Here is a 12,807-nt window from a genome sequence, read left to right on the forward strand (position 1 = left end):
TGACCTCATCTTGTCACATTCAGCACTTCATAAACCAACAAACATACTCTCTCAACTTTAAACCCTGTATAATTAAATGATAAGAAGTTAATCTATAGGCCTAACTATATCGTTTTCTGAATATCGTCAAAATCTATCACAAAATTATATTTGTCTCAAAAGGTCAATGTTTTGCTTGCTCGCTCACAGCTTTCTAGAAGTTATATGCCATCAGCCATGTCTGCCCCCCCCCCTCATAAATTTTCAGCTCATTCCGCCACAGCTAAGCTTCCATATGTTATGCCTATGGTCTAATAATTATTTCTCAAGATTGAAGTTTGGAATATTAGATGCTATTCTAGTATAATTCGCATTATAAATTGTTAATACCAAAGCTTTAGGTAAATGACCGATAACTGATACTATTTTGCAACTACTTCTTAGGAAAGGTCAAACACACATCTTTAAACATTACATCTGGACGAAAATAGATGCACCCTTGAATGATTTTCAAATAAGCAAAATTTGTTGTTCCTTTTTTTTCAAGGGTATTTAAGATCTATTTCAGATATACTTAAACCTAAACCTGTAACAAATATGTGTGAAAATCCTGAAGCCTATGCTAAAAGTTTCAACGTTAAAATTAAATATCAAGAAATGGAAACATCAACAGTTCACTGGCAAGGTGTTTCCTCATACATAAAAATAGTTGTATTCTTTTTGTTATAAAGATCTGGGGGGACTGTGACACAAAACTAAATGCCTGGTCTTAAGGCTGATTTTTACGATTGATTAGACTGATCAATTATACAAATCATCATACAACTCGGTACACTGTACATCGAATGCCCCTGTAACCCAAAATTCATGGGAGAAGTTACAAACCGAAGGAGAGGTTCGGGATTCAAGTCCAAGTCATGTCTTTTGTATGGTGATGTGAAGGGTCAGTGCAAGATGTAAATAATCAATTGATATGTGTTTGTTTGTTAATTAATTACAAACAAATAAAAACACACACAGACACATAATAAAATGTATGATTGATCACTACGCTTCAGCCCATGGATTGCTGAATATCTAAGCTATAGCCTGAGTTCTGAACATGTTATGAGCGATGACATACACCCTCATCAAATGTTCTATAAGGGCTACAGAGGAAGTCATGGTTCAGTGTTGTTCTGATTCCAGGCATAGAGAGGATCAACTGTTCTAGACTCTTCTTTCCGCTACACTTCTGTTCTGGCACAACTGTTTCCCTCTTTATATCAAATATGTGATATTCTGGGTGTATATTCACAACTCTCATTCCTCAAATCCCAGTAGGTATTCATGAATCTTACACCTGATACAGAATTTGATGATAGAAAATGTTTTGTGCATCAATGGAATCATATATTTAAAAAATGATTTATTTGTTGTTGTTGTTTGGTTATTGATATTGAAAGCTGTATGCAAAGTGCATGGAAAAGTTTGAAATGATGATGCGATTCAGGTATCCGTTTATTACAAGTTTATTTACATGCATGATGATTCTAAAGGTAATATTGGTTTTCTAATTTCAAACAAATGTCTCTGGCTATTGGGCCAACTTTTCATCAATTTCAACTTTCTTATTCTCTCTACTATCATCTAAATAAAGAAATCTCTATAAAATTTTATCACATGTAGAGCTTCTGTAAGTTCCGTTGTTTCCCCTTCTACTTTCCCATAGAGATAACAGTCCAATTTCATATCATCATAATTTTGTGGTTGATCTATTTATCTCTTTTGTATGTGTAATCTCAAAGCAATGTTACCCAAGGGAGGTCAGCCAGTCTGGTACATGTACAGTATGCAATTGTCAACAAAACAGCTGAAGAGTGCCACACCCCTTTTTTTAACCTACCGAGACCATCACTACTTTGCTGTGACTACATTGGTCTGTTGTTATACACACTCAGACAGGTTGGATGACCTCATTCTAAGACCAAAACCCACTGGCATGTATGGTATCTGTCAAATGACGAATGAAATACCCCAAAACCATTAAATCAACACGAGGTGTTTCAAGCAAAGAACTGTACTCATCATTCCACTGTAATGAGCACATAATTTGCAAGCACTCTTAATTGTGAAGACCGAGGACCAATTTTAGTGAACAAACACGATTTGGCCTCCTTGCTACGTGAAGATATTTTTTATAGAATGGGAAGTTTAATAAGACATGAGCTGAAGAGAAAGAATTCATGAGAATGGATTAACAGAGACACGCAATGAAGAAAGAGACACAGCAGGAGCCCAAACATTTGCACATAAGCGAATAACAAGCTTATAGGTTTGTGAATCCATCAGACAATAATGCTATCTTTATACGAATGAAGAACTACAGTCTCCTATTGATCAGGATAATTGTGATTGGGTAAATGCATAATAGCTGTATGCTTTAACGGCAAACAATAGAAGTGCATATCTGAAGGTCCCCCAGCCTCAGCAACAATACTCTTCACCTTTTCTATATTAAATGGCAATGTATAATTGCCATCAATACTTTGCTTCCAAAATATCACATCATTTTTTGGGTGAATATAAGACCTGTAGAATATGAATCAGAGTCGAGTACCATCAACTCCAAGTTCCCCTTGTTCATTTGATATAATAATTATTAAAAGGGTCTGAAACAAGGCTTGGCTGGTATGCTGTTGGTGAGAATGGTTGTATGCAAGAGTGGATTCATGAATGGGCTTGATGCGGTTCCGTCTCAGTCACAGTACAAGAAACAGTGAGTCATCGCCCCCCTCATATTGTCACGGTTGAAAACTACACATGTTCAGCAAGAGTTTCTTCTAACTTCTATGTCTGTCCCCAGACAATCACACGGTCCAGTTGTTGAGAGGGGAAATAAGTTAATTACTTTAATGAGAAATAGTATGTGATATTATGCAACTTCTAAGCATGTACATGTAACATCTCTGTCAAATCGACGCACATTGTGACGTATGGGATGATGGAATGAACAGGTCACTCTGGCTGAAATTTTGAAAATGTTGAAATTTCTTTATTCTAAATGAATCAAACAACTGCTAATCAAGACATGCATTTTGAATGTTAGGATTTAAGTTTACTACTATAGGCATCTATATCTTAAAGTGTATTATTCATGTTTTCTTTGAAAATATATAGGTAGTCCTTTCAACACATAATGCATTATATTCATTCTACAGCAATACATGTTTATCTGTTTTTAATATCAGCACAGCCCCCCCCCCCCCACCTCAAAAAAAGGGAAAAAAGTTGTTTCAAATACCATCTGTAGCTCAAACTTTCTGATATCTGCTGAAAGACTAGGTGGCTTGGAAAGGAGTAAAGTCAGAGGAGAAAGAATCAATATCAAAAGAAATCCTAAATAAAGTCGATATCTTATTTCGGTCTGAATAACTGCAGACTAACCCAGACAAGATTCAAACAGAAAAACAGGCCTCAAAGTTAACATCCAACATTCCAAAGTTCTCCAAGTTTCACTTTTGACAAAGACCTTCCATGTTCCTTAGAAACCATGGTCTTGAAGACATTCATGCGACCTCTGCTGATGACCCGAACCAAGGTCACGACAGCGTTGCATTTGAGTGTGGTGTAAACCTATGGTGTACCGACCACTGTGTGGGTTGGAACCAATGAGTTTGCTGTGTGTACCACTGCAGAGCAAGACTCGGTTGGATTACTAACACAGATCGTAATGGCTGGATCATGGAGATAAACTCCATGTATTTGATGGGTTAAGCATGAAAGAGCCTACACATTTGCGTTTAACATGACTTTAACTCTTGAATTAATAAGGCACATTTGACATGAAATCCTCCATGAGCTACATGTATGATGATGAAAACAAAATCAGTAGCAGGCAATGACAAACAGAAGAAACCACAACAATCATAATCAAATTGGGGTCTGATTTATTTTTTCCAAAAGCTTTTGCCTTTTGGGGTTCAGGGGGATATTGGATCAAACATTTTCACTGCATCTGTGAATTTAGTAGATGCAATATGGGGTTAATTTGATTGAAAACTTAGGGTCTGATTCAGGTTTTAAAACGTGGCAGTTTAACCGTTTTGTCAAGACCATTGAATACCTTTTAAGTGAAATCATCAAACCAAAAAAGAATGCCTGATATTCTGCATATGTCCATATATGTGCATACTGATCTCATTGCATGCGCCTGTCATTATTCTCAAGTGGCCTCATCATGTACAGAAAACTCTTGAATTATGTTGAGAGAGCTTGATATGCATGCCTATTGTGAAATGATATGTCATGTTTATCCGGAAAAAATACGTAGCTGGAATAAAACCACAAGCACATACCAACTGTCAGTGTCACACACAGGCAAATAAATCTAGCTCTTTCCCCAATACTCTCTGCGAAATAAGGCCTCATGTTATCATTATAAAAATTCTACCTGCAATATTTCATGACTTTCACTAAACAACTGCTACATTACAATAGATTTGTGGGGGAACATTCAAGGATGTTAAAAATAAATCCCTGGTAACATTCTCTTCCTATCATAACAGTGGTTTCCGTTTATTTAGATGAAATATACTGATATACTTCGCAGGAAAAGGTAATAGAGAGGCTAACAGAAAGGAAGGTAATTATCACAAGGCATAGGGGCATAGGTGGTGACTTCATTAGATTTTTGGTCTATCAAAGGGGGGGAGACAACCCTCTCCATAGGATGCTGTACAAATTTTGAAATACAAGGGGCACTTCCCCTCTCCTCAGCCCCCCCCCCCCCCCACACACACACAATGATTTATGCCATGGGTACATTCTTGTATAATTTTGTGTTTCTGTACATACAGAGGGGTGGGTGTGGACACCAAGAGATGCAACCAGAGCTGCCAACCTGAACAAGAACATTTCAGTATTTTTAAAGCAGAAAATCAGTATTTTGGCGAGGAAATCAGTATTTTCAAAGAAATACCATAGGACAACACATAAAAATGAAACTTGAGAAATCAGTATTTTGCATGAAACCATCAGTATTCTTCTCAGTTTTCAGTACTAAATACGGAAAATCCGTACTACTTGGCAGCTCTGTGCAACTGACAAATCTATCAAGGAATCAATAATTAACATTCTAGCGCAACTTCTCAACATGTATCCACCTCTTCTGGACAGGGAGGTTCACTGCAACGTAAACACTGATGATGAGGATTCTATTACTGCTTGTAGTCAAGCTGTCTCGGGGGCTGAGAGAAGATATAAATTAGGTGAATTTGAGGAGAGGCATCACCCGCCCATGAAGCACATCATCAGCATCTTTCATCATAATCCTGACTCATCTATCAAATCCATACTGATATTCCCTGATGGACTTCTCAACTGGCCTGCAGTGTTATAGATACATTTTTATGCTGCATGAAAAAAATCTGGATGAAGACTCTGTAAGAACTGCTTTACTTAAGTTTGTTTAATTTGTAATATCACTGCTGAGGATGGCGGTGTTGTGATTTCATGACAGAGGCCCTTCCTTTATCTTTTTTTTTCAATGACTTAAATCTCTATTTTCTCCTCATGCCATCAGAATCAGATATTAAAGTCTCCAATACGGCCTTAAAAATGTTTGATTGCCATAACGAAGCAAAAAAGTAGGGTCAGTCATTATCTTTTTAAGGCATGATATGAAAGAGCTCCTTGAGCTATTTATATATCTGGATATTGCAGATTGCTTTGTAGTCAAAAGACTCATCTGATAGCAATATGGACAATATTCTACAATTTACCAATTTTTTTATCAACTTAATTTGTTTTAAAAAAAGACTGTAAAAATGCATCAAAATAAGGGTCAGGGGGGTATGTCAGTTAGCTTTAGGTCTTATTTAGCCTAACCTGCCATTGCCTCTAAATTCTTATCATCATCAAGCACTTACTACACTGTATATAAATTACATAAAAGTGACCACAGAAGGGGTCTAATACAAGGCAATATGAGTGCACAGATTAGTTTAGAACATAGAAGGCTTGGCGAGGTTACAGCCACCCATCCCAAGTTAGCTCAGTGGTCATCTATGGTCAGTGTTTACCATGGATACCCTGGACAGTAAACAATAGTTAAAGGGGAAGTTCACCCTGAAGAAAACTTTGTTGTAAAAATAGCAGAAAAAATAGTAAAAAATATTGGTGAAGTTTTGAGGAAAATCCGTTAAAGAGTAAAAAAGTTATTAGAGTTCAAAGTTTTGGATTTGTGACGTCATAAACGAGCAGCTGCCCCATGTGTTATGTAATATAAACTGCATGAATTTCAAATTTTGTATGGTTCCTGATGACTTAATTTTGTTTTCTATTCATGATCGGGTGTGAAATGATTTGTATATTGATATACAAAGGGTACAGTGAAAACCATTTTCAATTTTCTGAGAAAATGACATTTCATTGAATTTTTACCATTCGCTATGTAGGAATGCTGCTCGCATATGACGTCACAAATCAAATAATTGAAATTCTAATAACTTTTTAATTATTTGATGAATTTTTCACAAACCTTCGGCAATATTTTTTATTATTTTTTCTGCTATTTTTACAATGAATTTTTTGTCAGGGTGAACTTCCCCTTTAATGGTCATCATGGTTCCTCTGGTCAACAGTGGTAGCTAAGAATACTAATCTGGGGACTTCCACAGCAGGCCTACACTCTTATTCCAAATATGTTGATTGATACTTCAATTAAGATGAACTTCCCCTTTACAAGGATTGTTGTCTGGGGTGATAATATACCACCCAATGGACAGGATTCATTGTGAATGGACAATCTTTCATCTCTCCAAACATCAAAGTATTAAACAACTATTTTGGGGTAGACCTAATGAAATTATCACATAAAAACCAATATTTCAAAAATTTTGAAATACATTCAGAATTTTGTTCTTCTCATACCCCTTTCATAAACCCCATTAAAATGAATTAGGCGGCTAATAGCAGCATAATTTGGTCGTAAAATTGGAGGAGGACAAGAGTTATCCGCATTACTCTGATGCTGCTATTATCCGCATAATAGCAGCATCGGGACAAGATTTTGAGTGTATGAACGCATTTCCAAATAATGCGGATAATTGCCATGGTGCGGTCACAAGGTCACCCTTTTCCAACACAACCGCATCGGAGGGGGCGTGTCCAGTTGTCATGGCGATTATCCGCCTTTTTCAAGACGGGCGCTCGTAAAAATAATGCGGCTTATTTTCGGAGTTTATGAACGCAATTTTTATTGAATTATCCGCATTACTCTTAGGCGGCTAATTGGAGGATAGGTTTATGATAAGGGTCTAAATATCACCCATTATCATATTCATGAATTTTGACATTGCTCACACACACAAGTAGAGCAATTAAAGCATAGGCCTACACTGTAAATGGGAATTTCAGCAATGATTATGCTTTTCAAAATTAGGTAAGAGAAAACCATCCCGTTATTAACGATGTAATAAAAATATATTCAATCACCATGAAAATATATTTTGCAAAGGATCATTAGAGAGTCTTCTGCAAACTTGGTACTTTGAAGGTAAATGTCTTCAAAGAATACCCTCTGTTTCTGTTAATTGGAAACAACTGTGGCCCCAGAATCAGTATCCAGCCATGAAAACACAACTGTTCTTGTCTACCTCAGTCCCTATGTATTTTGCACAGAGTTCAGAATCAAATGATACGTGACAAAGTAGGCACATGTGCAAATGTAGAATATACCAAGTGCAATAATGTGTCGATGGATTGCGTACCAAATGCAAAATGTCTTGGGCTATACTTCGCCTGCCATTAAAGGAGTTTCTGCTGCCATCAACGGCATATCCGGATTCACAGGTTAATACAACTGGATAATATTATATATGTGTGTTTTATAGGCCTACATGGCAATCAGTCAAGTCATATGGACAGAGGAGTGACAAATTTAAAGTTCATAGGCTCGTGTAGTTGAAGTGAGCAATAATTTTAATATCATGTGTAATTGTTACAGCATTCTTCATACTCTAGATCTTGATCTAAAACGGTCTGACATGTACATAAAGCAAAGCTTTACAGTTGTCTCCATTTGAAAAGAAAGATATTTTCCCTCAGTATAAATGATTATACAATACAGGGCCTATATGAAATAATATCAAGCTATCATCAGATTATATATCCACTTCAAAATTTATGGCCTATCCTCCATTTTCACCTATTTCTCCTTGCAGCCTGCACAAAAAATCAACATAAACCAAAAGAAAAATAATTTATATAAGTAAGGCTAGCCTATGGTGAGCCAAGGATCTCAGACCAAATTCACAAGAGCTCAGCCCAGTGGCTATCAGATTATATCTACTTCAAAATCAAGCGCCTCCTCCATATAATTTTCTCCTTGTAGGCCTATATTTTATCATTAAATCAGGGAATTGGTAACAATTCCCTAATGAAAACATAACAAAATTCAATTTGGAAGTCTTTTGAAGGGGGAGGGAGGGGTAGAGGAGAGGAGAGCAAGGGCCTAGGACCTAAAACCACAAGAGCCCAGCCAAGTATGCTAACAATGGTATGGAGGTCATTTGAGGTCAAGTAATGAAAACAACCACTGACAGTCTGCAATGGGGTAGCTACATACATGGACACACAGTGTACGAAGGAATCGAATCTCTTCATTAGTTACGTGCACAGTAGCCAGTTTGTATCAAGGTCTATACATCTTGTGTACGATCCCTCAGAGTCCTAGCGCTAGACTATAGGCCTACACTGTTTGTACATGTAGCTTGCATGGTGATGAATTCACCTTTTAATAGAAGCAAATGTTTAGTCCCAAGATTTATCCCTTTTTTATCTGCATCTATTAAGGTTTTTCAACATTGCAACATATGGAAACCGGCTCATTGCATTAAAATGAGGCTAACAGGGGCAGGCCTATATTTTCTACCAACCACTGACAATGAAGCAATTCATACCCTATGCATCAGACTTGTCACATCCAATACCTCATAGGCCTACATGTACATTAAAGACATGAAACTAGCAGTTATCAAAATTAAAGTTATGGAAAAGGGGGCACTTTGGATGAACCCAACATGCAATCTGGCCACCTGCTCTCTTCATCCATAAGAATCATATCTTCATTATAGAGGATGAACCCCTGCCATATTGCATACAAGCAAGCTATGCTTCACATCTGAGATGCTTTCATCAAAATAGCCTATTCAATCAGGCTTGAATGGCTCTCTGGGTATGCTTCGGGCATGTACGCCCAGTGACAAGAAATGAATTGTTATCATAGCTTCAGACTTGACCCCTGACTTTAGAAAATTAGGGTAACACTGTACAGCATATTCTGGTGATCTACTGCTCCCCTTTCTGATCTTTTAGGCCTTACCAAATGGGATACTGTTCTTTTTCTATTCTTATAGATGCCATTCTAATGAGCAATCAAACTGGATCGTTATAAACAGTGATGCATAAAGTAGGGCTTATACCATGCTAGGATTTTCACCCATGCTACAGTTCATCCTAAATGGGCGTGGCAGAAGTATCCCATTGCAAGGGTCCTGTTGTCAGTAATGCTAATGTCCACAATCATGCACTCTTGTCATTTGATTACAAATGATGCTGTGTCTCAAATCTTCAAGATAATGTGAAGGTAACTGCAAGAAAAGATTCGAGACAATAACGGCCCGAAAGGGCACTTCAAAGTAAAATCAAGGGCCTTATTGCACATAAGTTTACATCTATGGTAACTTTGCCATCCGGTGGTAATTTTCTGAGTCCTTGGTTTTGATTTGCTGTTTGGAATAGTTACCATGGAAGTTAATGTTAGATGTAAAAGTTACATGAACCATCAGACCTATAGTAACTTTCATTGGCCCAGATCAGGGGTCTTCGTAAATGTACCAATCATAAGATGTAGCTTGATTTCTAACCAATCGCATGGGACATCCCAAGGTCCCTTGGAGAGGACATTAAGCTGCCAGTCCTTTGGTTGCTAATAATATGCTTTCATACATGTATGTAGCATTCAGGTATTAAAAAGAAAAAATAAAACACCATCACAACATCGTGGATAGAGCACAAACTTAGTCTTTGGTCAAGTTGTTGAAAATATTTTTTAACCAGAGCAAGGAAATGCATTATTAATGAATTCCTTGAGGCTAAAGCCTTGGATGTCATGGATCAACGACTGTCTGGCTTCATAATAATACCCGCTGTCAAACTCCATGGATTTTACTAAAGGCTCATGCCGTCATACCCTCCATCTTTTTTTTTTCTTCGCTGCCAAAATACAGGGCTGACTCACATCTCAAGTATGTGCAATCTAGATTCTCGGCAGGACCGGATCTATTTTCCCTCATTTCTCTTCTCCCTTTTTTTTCACCCTTGGCCGCAATATGAGGCATTATTAGTAGTAGTAGAAATAATAATGGGCACAGCACACCTTTGATGAAGTGTGAACGTGTCCTCATGAGAAAACTCAATCACCCTAGTTGTATGCAGGTTAGTGAGGAGAGTATTTTTAGATGATCGTAACACTGTGAGTATGACACTATAGCCAATATGGTAGCTCATAATACCTGCAGTCATAACAAACAGAAGACTTTCATGGGGAGTAAAATGTATTTTCAATAGCATAAAGATGTCTACTTGTTAAGTTCCAATGATGACAACAGGGAACTAAGGGGGATTTACTTATTGAAAATGGCCATACTCAAGCCTTCGTAATCATTTATCAAAAAGTTGTGTGATCTGTATGTACTGATTTTACTTCAGTGTAATTCAAGAGAGGTGTAATAGCATACCATATTGTTATCTGACCACACCTCATTAGCTTTACTCTACATTCTGGAGGCCGATACTCCTCAAACAGTAGGCAGTCAGCCAAACAAATCACATCCTTGAGATGGGAATAGACTATGGTAGTGCAAGTAAATAAAGTGAAATAGCAAAACATATCATTTGTTGCATATTCCTTTTCATCATTCATGTCTTTTGCCCTCAGGTTGAAATCAAGGTTGCCTGGGAGAGAGAATTCCTTACAAAATGCCTGCCTGAATTTCATGCAACCAAAGAATGAAAATAACTGATTGACTGAACGGACTCCTAGATCAGGTCCAGACAATGAAACAACAAGGGGGCTTTTCCTGTGAGAGTTTTGACCCAATTTCAGGAGCAGTTCCTTGAGAGTTTGATAGTGATGTTGACTCCATCTGTTCACCCCTGAACTCAGTGTATCCTGTTTTAGTAGGTCCATGGTTTTATCAATGAGAAGGGTTGACCTTGATGCTCAGACACCTCCCTGATGTCATCCTTCAAACGGTCATTGCTTCATTTATTAAACAACACATTCAGAGAGAGGTAGCTACTGAAAATCAAGTTGCGCGTGATATTTGGAGTTGCATTTACTGCTAGAGATTTTGATGTCTTTGAACGAGGCTTAATTGTTTTGTTGTCCAAACATTCCCTCCTCTCCTTAATCATAATCATTTTGAGAGATCTAATAGATGCAGAATATCGTTCATTGCTAAGATATCTTGTCTTCATCAACCATGCAATATTCATTTCACATAGTAAATCAGGCATAGGATCAAGTAATATCACTTCACCCCCCACAAGAAATCAAAACCTGATAATACATCCTCACCCTGCCCTAAAATAAATACATCCATCATTAGAATCCAATCAGAATGAGAGAGAAAGAAAGAATGCCGATGGATTTATCAATGTTGTGGAGTGCAAGGGGGTGATGAAAATCATGTTACTAAGCCTGGGTTCCTTGATGCCAGGATACATGACAGGAATGCATTTCGGTTTAACGGCATGGGCTCCTTCACACGAGACGTAAGGGGAAAGCGACAAACACAGCCAAGTAACAAACTGTGGTTTCTGAATAATTAGCCAGCGATAATTCACATAAATTCCAAGATAACAATTGCTTGTCAGGATAAACTCAATTCACTTTCTTGCCATTTTTTCATTAAAAAAATAATATTGGCCTAAATATTCTAATTCAGCACAATGAGTTTGTGCGTACCCTTCAAGATGTCCTAGGAATTTCACACTTAATCCCTTCAATTATCGGCTCCAGCATCAAATGTCATCATGTCTTGTAAAACTGAGCTGGTGTGAAAGCTCCTTCAGAGGGGTGATACCAGGGTCTTCACACCTCATTCCATGGATCATTAAAACTAGGACTCTTCTTTCAGCTCCATCCACATAATAAAGATGTACATTCTGAATTGTTCCTAATAAATAGCTGGTTGAATTTAATGATTATTTATAATAGTATTAACTGGGATTTAATGACGAAATATAAAGAACCAACACCTTCACACGGACTAAGGAGTGAATTTATTCATAATTAAACTTTTTCTTCAATTCAAAAGACTCCAAACTTTCACCTTACAACAGGCAGCATTCAAAGCTATTTGCATTACTGTTATACAACAGAATGTAACAGGCAGTAAGGAGTCTGATCCGTGGGCATGTATTCTACTCCAAAGAGGCTTCTCCTTGCCCATGGTAAACCAACGGTAGCTACCGGATATTCTTGAATAACACAGGAAGAATCACTGGAAGCTTTTTTACCATTAAGTCTCAACTCCCAACCAAGTCATTATGTCAACTTAAGCATAAAATACACCATCGGATATAAAAACAGGATATACAAGGGTGAGTTGGGAAGGACTTCCACTGCCACAACTGCCAAACAACATCCACCCCTAGGATGTCCGCTTCTACATGAACCCTGTAGAATGTAGGTGTCCATGAAATGGGGCGATTCCAAACTGCTAGCATGAATCTGGGGGCCAGACTAAAAGTCACACATACATGTATGTACCCCGAGAT

This window comes from Lytechinus variegatus, chromosome 10, assembly GCF_018143015.1.
Source record: "Lytechinus variegatus isolate NC3 chromosome 10, Lvar_3.0, whole genome shotgun sequence".
Taxonomy (NCBI): Eukaryota; Metazoa; Echinodermata; class Echinoidea; order Temnopleuroida; family Toxopneustidae; genus Lytechinus; species Lytechinus variegatus.